The sequence below is a fragment of the Schistocerca gregaria genome, unplaced genomic scaffold, assembly GCF_023897955.1.
Source record: "Schistocerca gregaria isolate iqSchGreg1 unplaced genomic scaffold, iqSchGreg1.2 ptg000255l, whole genome shotgun sequence".
Lineage (NCBI taxonomy): Eukaryota > Metazoa > Arthropoda > Insecta > Orthoptera > Acrididae > Schistocerca > Schistocerca gregaria.
Genome location: NW_026061761.1, coordinates 897630 through 907339, shown reverse-complemented (window position 1 = coordinate 907339; position 9710 = coordinate 897630).

The window sequence follows — 9710 nt, the reverse complement described above, 5'->3', positions numbered from 1 at the left end:
AATTTTTACTTTAAATAGGTGATTCCACAATAGGTGTTCTGTGTCATTAGCCGTTGTTTTAGCTGTTTTGTCGTTATCTGACGATGCGTTTGCACCAATCGCCAAACACGGCACAACATTGTCTCAAAATTTTGTCACTTCGTTTTCTGTGTGTTTTGTCTCGTCTTTAACATAGTCGTCACGCAATTTACATTCATGTACAATTCATTCGGCCATGTTGGTGTCGTTGTTTAGTGACGCGATGTCAGCTCGATCTTCTAATTTCTCTATCATTTGTTTGAGGTGGGTTTGTTCAAGAACTACCATTGTGAGCTGTTGGGTAATATTTCCCACTTCTTCAGTCAGCTTTTCTTGGGTGGAGCTAGCTGAAGTGTGGGCCTGAGCTAACTCTTCCACACGGGTGTTCACTTCCTGCTGCACATTAACTATTTGAGTAACTGATTCTCACATCGGGTGATATTGTTTTTTGTTTCATGTGTGAATGTAACCAAAGTTTCTTCCTGTTCAGTGACTCGGTCAGACAATGTCTCAAATAGCTGGCTGAGCTGTTGAGTGGTGTTATTTAATTCTGTCATCTGTTTTGTCGTTCGTTCAAAATTTTGGTCATAGTGTCGTTTAATATGTCAATTTTCTGACTAACGTCTCGTTTCATGTCTGAAAATAACTCTAATAGTCGGTCCAGTTTGTCAGTTTCCTGTGTCCGATTTGTGTCACATTGCTGAATTTGTCTCATATTCGGTTCTGACATTGATGTTAACAATGGCGCTGACCTTCTGGTCTCGCCTCCATTCCACATTTCGTCATTTAAAGTCGCCATCTGTGTATTATCACAAATGTTGCAAGTTTGATTCAAAATCATTGCATTGATCTGTGAACTCGTCCATGGAGGGAAACGCGGACTTTCTTGTTGGTTGAACGATGAATCTACTTCACTTAACTCATCTGCCGAAACTATCTCTACCTTACCGCGTTCCATTGTAATAGGATGTATAATCGTAAGTCAAACAGGGAATAATATAAGTCTGATTAATAAAGATTTGACTCAAATTTAGGTTGAAATATTTTCTCGTCAATGTAAATGATTGCTCTATTGCAAACAATGGTTGAGAAAGATGCAGCAGGGCGGACAAAATTTTTCGTAGCAAATGACTGTTTGGCGGTCAAATTCACGGTCTTCATATGCTACAATAATACTATAATTACCACAAACTACAATAGAAATAGATAATTTCGGAAAAATCTAGAAGAAAACTACAGGATGTGTGGAAAGGGAAAAATGGATTCTGCAGTTGGCTATTGAATGTTTGAATGAAACATAATTGTGTGACTCGCCATTAAATTTTCTGTCCTGCAGCGGCTGGCCAATCACTTCTGCGTAAATCGTATTCGCCAAAATATGGATTTCCTTAATACATCTCCATCGGATAATAACCAAAAGGTCTCAAAATAACAGATTTGCAGCAATATATCCCATGCAAAGAAAAACATTGAATAAGTTACAAAATTTCTTTACAGTATTGTTGTATGATCATTTGCTTAGTTACAGTAAAGTTGGTCTTTTAGTTAGCATTTAAACTTCAAGATTTTTGGTTATTCTCTGTTGGGAAAAAATACAAATTAAAGTTTCAAATTTGCTCAAAAACGACACATCCGAAAATTGCGTCCTGTCGCGGGAGCCACGTGTAGTGGTTAATAAAAAAGAAAAATAGAAGAAAAGGTTGAAAATGTGGGAAGAAATGGTGAATAAAAAGGGGGTTTTAAAATCATGTCTTCTTTCGTGCGGCGTCCTGGTCTTCAAAAATCTCCTACTTCATTTCTGCGTGAAAAGTCTGCTCCGAAATCTTTCATCGCCCAGGAATTTCTAATGTATACAAAACCGTCTTGAAATTAAGTGCAATTTATTTTACGTTGCTTCCCTCCTCCAGTTGTCATAACTTCCACAATATGTCTACACATTAATAAGTTTATTTTCGTCTTCATCAATCACGTCTGCATTAAGCTTCCGCTCTCGAGAGACAATAAAGAAACGGCTATAAAAAAATTACAATTTTAGTATTTTCTCTGCCGTCGAGCGCTCATACCGCTTTGAATGTATAATTTATGTCTGAGAGAACGAGTGTAGCGCGGCGAAATTCAAAGGCCCGCTACAACACGACACTGTTTTTCATATTTTGCATTTCTGTACATTTATTAAGACCTGAAAATATTTGTGCAGCTATTTTCAGATAATGCCTTAGAATGTTTTACTGAAAATAATTGAAAAAGCAAAACTACAGGCAATAATATTTAATCTCTGTTGTCCACCATTGAAAGAGACTCCGGGAAATCAGTTAAGGAATTTGAGGACTGTTATTAAAGAAAACAGTCACATAATAAATGATAGCAGCCACCTAGTACACATATTTAATAGTCATTTCCTTGAAGTAGTTCAGAAGCTGCCATGGACAGTTCAAGGGGAAAGCAATAGAATACATGCAAGAAGTAATGCCACATACATAAGGCAACTTACAATTACTCCATTCCCAGACAAAGAAATTAAGAATGCCATTAACTCCATCAAAACCAAAAACTCTCACGGACTTGATAATATGTAGAGTACAGTACTATTGATTTTCACCTAAATGCAATGTTTTCAGACACATATGCAATATATCACTATTACAAGGGATATTACCAGATGGACTCGTATATGCTGTTGTCAGACCTCTTCATAAGAAAGGTAGTTTGATGAACATTAATAATTACTGATTAATATCAGCACTTACCTCCTTCTTAGAGATATGGAAAAAATGCTATCACACACATGTAACTTTGAGGTACATAGACTGTATTTGAATTTCAAAAGAATGCACTACTTTTTAATCCACAAATCAAATTACTCAAAATTAAAGTGAAAGAATTTGCAAACCGGTATCAGCAGTGACCTGTCAAAAGCATTTGACTGCAATTAACAGTATTCTGTAGAAGCTAAAATGTCATAGTATCAGAGATATTGCCAATAACTGGTTTACACCCTGTCTGATTAAAATTATACAGTGTGTTGTCTTAAGAAATCCTGGTCTTGTACACAACAAAACAGGATCTAAAGAATGTGAATAATATCTACTGGAGTACCATAGGGATTGATAAGGCATTCATTTTTGGCCTTGCTACATAGAAATGATCTTCCGGCATATGAGGTACTAACCCAGGGAAGACAATATAGAGGAAACAGGCCTAATAATAAGGGCTCACAAAGAATGTTTATCCGTGATGCATTGCAGCCTTTTAACATGTATATGATGTAACTGTGGTTTTATTGAACAATATTCTGACATAGATACATTAAAAACGTTAATTATATAGTAGAACATTAGCAGTTTTGTTGTGGCCTAGTCCATTTTCCCTCAGAGTAATCGAACATTCTCAGCGAGCGGTCCCTTACTATGCAGATTATTCGTGTTGTTCATTGTAGAAAGTCCATCTCAGATTGCATGTAACAATAGTGTGTCCATTAGTATGCTGATTATTCGTGCTGTTCGTTGCAGACAATCCATCATATATTATATGTGACAATAGTATAAATTATTATTATACATTGTACAGATTACATGTAACATACACTGGTTTCTATAATTTTAATCACTATGTTGCATTTCAAAATCATCCACAGGCAGTGTTTCTATAGAAGTTGAAGAGAGTTTTTAATTTTTGTAGAAATCATGATGAAGCGGGGGTACATACAGAAGCAAACTCAGCAGATCATCCTTTTTTTCCCTCTGTAATTACATGTCCATTAGAATAAAGCAGTTCTGTGCATGTGGGTGTTAGTTTAGCTACATCAATTTCCTGAAATGGCCCTTTGCTTTCTTTCAAGTATTTATACCATATTTTGAATGTGCTGGTTGCTTCAAACTGCAGTCACTGTATGTTCAACCATTGTACTTTAAACTGCCACAAAACGTTTTTTATTTGTTATGCTTCTTTTGAGTTGTTTTGTTGAAATGAAACATTCTGCATTGGTATTGATTACCTTGAACGAACTCCTTTTTTGGCACTCGCTACCACATCATTCTTCATACTTTTTTTGTTTCTGAACCAAGCCAAAATCCTGATCACAGGGTAGGTACAAGTGCCCACTAACTGAAAATTTATGGTCTATTTCCTTCACACAGAACTCTGAGTTGCTCACAGTGTATTGGCACAGTACAGCAACTTTCATGTTTCTGTTATGGCGTCCACACTGATCAGAGTACATAATTAGTTTTACAGCCCTGACAAAATTGCCTGTAAAATACGACAAACAAGAACTAATTCCTTGTAGCCCTCTCGACGCAATGGATTCATTCCACAGAAACATGTATGCATCACCATTGTGCATATTGTGGATGCCAAAGCAATATGTCCACAACTGACATCTGTAATATCAAATTCCAGTTAAGATTATCGCTGTAGGCAAAGTTTTCATCAAATCAAATGTTATCACTGTAACCTTACCATCTGATTTGCTAAGCATAGTATCACTCTGTAAACCTGTCCATGCATACTCACCGTTTTGCCGATGGAATTTTCTGAAATTAACTCCATTCTCTTCTTATCATTATCAGCAGCTGTTAATTTTACCTGCAAAGCATTGCATGTTTGATATGAGTCGGGCACTGGTGGCTGAAATGAGAAATTGCAGTTTTTGTAAAACGTTTTGCAGAAAATAAAATGAGAAATGGGCATTTTATCCTCTGCACAGTACAGTGAACACATGTTAGATAAAAATTTAAATCTGGTGCTAAATACTTTCCACCATTATTTTTATGATATGCATAATGACTTTCATAAGCTAGAAATTTTTCCATGAAATGTTTTACTACGTCAACTTTATGGGGAGGAGTTTGGGTTCACCTTTCCGTCTACCATCACGAGGAGATGTTGCTTTTCCTCCTTTATTCTTTAGTGCCCTATCAATTCTTACAGCAGATATGACCGAAGTACTCTTAAAGTATCTTTTGCACAGTCTAGTTTCAGAAGCCCAATTTGAATTGAGCAGTGATCTCTATACTAACTAGATGGCGAACTTCGGCTGTCACAGCGTGCCGTCGTCTGTTAGCGCCGCCATATTGCAGTTAGGCAAGAAACTGTAAGAGTGTATGTGATATTTTAGTTTGAAAGGCGGCACTCGTTTTCGTTCGGATGTATCTACATTCTTGACGATAATAAAACTAACTACATTAACATTAAAGCAACGAACTATCAATTTCGTTTTACGCTCATGAACACTAAAGTCTACTGTAATATCGTAAATATAAAGTACCTAAAAGCGAAATAATATTTGTCCCAGGCGTAAGGAACAGTTTTATTCACATATGTAATGCACTTATCAGTGGCGACATCATCTTTGGCGTCGGCAAAAAAACGTAATGGGGTTTATTTAAACGTGAATTTCTATATCTACAACAATATGCTAATTATTGTCAAGCACCATATGAAACAACCAAAATTACGTGTGACACTGACACGAAAATTGTTCTCTTCTTTTACTGAACTAATTCACGTGTTCCAACGTTAGTTTAAAGTGCATATTTAACTGCGAACTAACGTATATAAACAGTTCAGTCAACCTGGTTAACTTTGCACCACTTTTTTCCGTCTTTTTGAAAGTACTGCACACACAATCCACATCACAACAGACATCAAAATTTCACCTGTATTGCTAAGGTGTGCTTGGCAATGAGGATATATGTACTAGAGACGCTCTCTTGGAGTAAAATTTCAATTTTAATGCTGGTACAAAGTTACTCAGTCATCATGGGTAACTTAAGTCTTAAATCACATAGTATTTTTCCCATATCTAATGTTCTGAATAAATTTACATCCAACAAAAGGAAATTAGGTGTTAATAAGAAGTAAAAACAGTGTTGATTCAGTTTCCAGATTTACTTTGAAATATCGAGATATTTGTATCAACCTGACTTTGTTCAACTTAAATCGCTGTCAGAAGCTCACTTCACAATCAAAGCAATTAAAGAAAATCACAAGCCTAAGAGCTTTTAGGGAGGTGGAAAGACATTTGAATGAATCACAGAGGTAATAAAAACGTTACATTTGGTACAAAATAATACAAACAGATGGAACACCAGCCATTTGAAACAAGAATAGCAATTGATACAAAGATACTATGAACAGTTAACCCTCTAATGGTAAGGTGAAGTTTCCTGACATAAACGGTAAGGTGGGGTTGGATCAGACCCCACCCTCCAAATACCGATTTTTCGGAGTAAAATAAAAAATGAATAATGGGAAAAAGTTTTATTATCAATTAAACGCATATAATAAAAATAGTAATTTGATTACAAACAATACCTTAATAGAAATATTCTCCATAAAATTGTTGAAAACATAGTAAAAATCAATAGATTCAGTCATCAACTAGAAACTTGAGTGCTTTAGAAATTCTACAGATAGGAAGTAAATGAGAAACATCTCTTACTACTTGTAGAAGTAATTATAGTGTCAGCAGCTTCGAAATATAAAGTACTCAATAATAAATGTCTTTGTACACATAATGTAATAGGTCGTTTCTGAACAGTTTTCTGCATCTACATTGTCGCCATCCTCTGACTCCTGTCAGAGAACTCGTTGTATATCTCCTCAGGAGTTGATTCGCAATTTTAGTAAGATACTAGAAGAGAAAACAAAACTTAGATGTAATATAAACATCAAAAGGGGGTTGAATCCTCCCCACAAAAGAAACTAATAAGTGTGAGGTATACAGTAAGGTGGGGTCGGATCCAACCCGAGCGCGGGTAACGTAGGTTTCGGATAGAGAGAGTAGGTGCAGGCCACTCACCAGACTGACGTGGCCTCCTCGGCATTCTCGGGACGACTGGCTGGTAGGGTAGCTGGAACCACAGCGCTCTCAGAAAAGGGAGTGGGCAGTTATAAACAAAACAGACTCGCTGGGATCGAATCCAACCCCAACCTTACCGTTAGAGGGTTAAAAGTTACCTTGATTGTAATGTTCTAAGGAATACCTTCACATGTCCATGTACATTTTTGTCATTTGTAAAATGATGAATACTGTAAATATTAAGCATGAGCGAGGATATTGAAATGAGAACACAAAAACACATTGAAACACGGAATTTATTTTTGTCATTTCCATACATTTTTAACCACTTTTGCAATGTTACAGGCACAACACTAAACATTACTGAATAAAATAATCTGAGTTTTTGTTTTAAACTAGTTGTATTGTGACAACTTGTTAGTAGATGTCATGCCTTCCTCTATTTGCAACTCATTTAGTTCTTTTAAGTACTGCCACTTAATATGGCCATTTGTAGACTACACCTACTTCTGCTAATGCATTTCAAGCAAGTTTCACTAAATGACATATCCAAAACACAGTAAACATTGTGGTTTGAAACTGGGTGAAGGAACTGAGAAGAAAAAACGTTTTGATTAAAAATTAATACTGCATCCCAATGAACGAAGAGTACTTATATTTGGCCTTGTCAATCATTTGTCCTGATTCCTGAATTGCTTAGCCTCTCCAGAGCAGAGTTTATTAACTTTGCCTGCACACTACCATCAAAGCCATTCACTAAAATAATACGATACAGGACACTTAAATTTACCTTCTTTGGACACAAGCATAAAAACTAATGCCTCTGAAGCTTCTTTCACTTCTTTTGATTGTTCAACTTCTCAAAAATCTACAAAACCTGTATACCTCTTAGTTTCCTGGTCCCACACTACCTTTTTTCTAATTGCCATACTGTCTATTATGAGGCTAGAATCTTTAAATTCAGTCCTCACTTGATGGTTAAATTCAAAGTACCTGAACACATCACCTAAAAAGCCAGGATCACAATTCACAGTCCCTGCCCAACGAGAAATCAGTGATTTGTGAGGCAGAAGCATTAATGTCTGTAAATATTCATACGCCTTAGGAGAGTAAAAATACACTGTCATTGCAAACATTTTAATGTTTGTTTTGTACCTGTTTCCCTTGGATAACACACTATTATTCAACAAATTGCGCACTAATTCCACCTGAGTCCCTGTTTGCTGATTCAGGAATTCATGCAGCTTCTCTGTTAGATGGCCCTTCTTTTTCAGAGCACTTAGGATGTCTTTCATTGAATAGTTTTTCTTCTCTCTTCTCCTAATTTTTCCTGCAAGCTCTCGATTTTTCTTCTCAGTGTCTCCACAACATCTGGTAAAAAACTGCATGTGTCAGTGGCCTTGTCAATCATTTCTATTTGTGTTTGAGATTCACATTCCTTAGATGTTTCACAACTCTGAGAAAACTGGAACAAGAATAGAATACAAGTAGTACAGGCATAAACAAAGTTTGGCAAGTACTTATGGGAAAAGATGTTTGTTTGAAAACAGAAACAATGTTTATCTGAAGTGACTAACCTGTTCAGTATAATCATGAGTTTCTACAGTAGGCTGTTCAGTTGTTATTCTAATCTGTCGCTTTGGTTGCTTTTCCATGAGCATTAAATGCGTCGGAAACGCAAACTGTGATGGCACTGCATCAGGCTTGAGATGCCTACTCGAAGTACCAGGCCTTCTTCCAAGAAGTCATCTCCACACAAGAAACTAGCCCTTGTAGGAGTGAAACCTTTGCGTTTAGTGGCAATGACCCACTGTTTCCGCAAATCGCCTTTTTGCAGAGGAAACCTGTCCAAAACAGAAGACACATTGTATAATGCAAGGCAACGACCAAGATATTTACGAGATTGTCATTTCTTGACATTCAATTATTACCTGTGGAAAGTTAAATTACTTTCCTTGTTCCACCGTTTCGTACAGTTGTATGCAGAGGACGAAATAACCATTTAACACTCACAACATACACTTCGTTAACACCAAGAGAAACTTTTCGCCTAACTAAAAGATGGCGGACGATATAAACAAACACTGCTGAGACGGCACGGATAGGCGCTATGGTCAAAGACAGAACATGTACAACCAGTTAGTATGGAGATCACTGGAATTGAGCAAGTAATAGAAATTTGTCTTCTCCCTGCAGGAATGTTGCTGACCTATGCAAGACCCAGAGCTATCAACAACTTTAATACTGGTAAACAGGAAAGCTGACTGCAAATCATGGCTGCCTACATTATAAAACTCATTAAACACTTCTTCCTCCCATTCTTCGTTAATGTCTTTGTGGCCCTCGTACCGGCACGAACATTCACTGATTGTCCAGTTCCTTTCGAGGTACAAGGTTACACTTACGGTTGGAATACTCTTGACCTAGAGCTCTCCGCTCTTTCCTGACGTTACGAACCATTTATCTTCGTTTCCAAGGCGCCTCTTTCCTCGGCCCCATATCAGGCCATCGTCGTTTGTGCCTGGCACGTCCTCTCGAAAAGTTGTTGCGGCAGTCGTGCTCGCTCTCACTTCTCCTGGCACTTCCCCACTGTACGCAAACATCTCTGTAATAAAAATATCCATCCCTCAACGTAACATTAACTACACGACAGTAATGGTCAATTCGGGCATGGTATCCACAAGAGAAGCAATTGCACAGCACAACTCAGCGGGCGGTAAAACATTGTTGTACACATAACATTAAAAGTGATCGTTACTCGATTACACAATATAGCAACAAATAAAGTATTGTTTGTATTTCATTGTGTTTTCGTATGGAAAACAACTTTCATTTTGTGAACAAAGTCACCGTTCGAGATACCTCTGGACGTATATGAATACATGTTAAT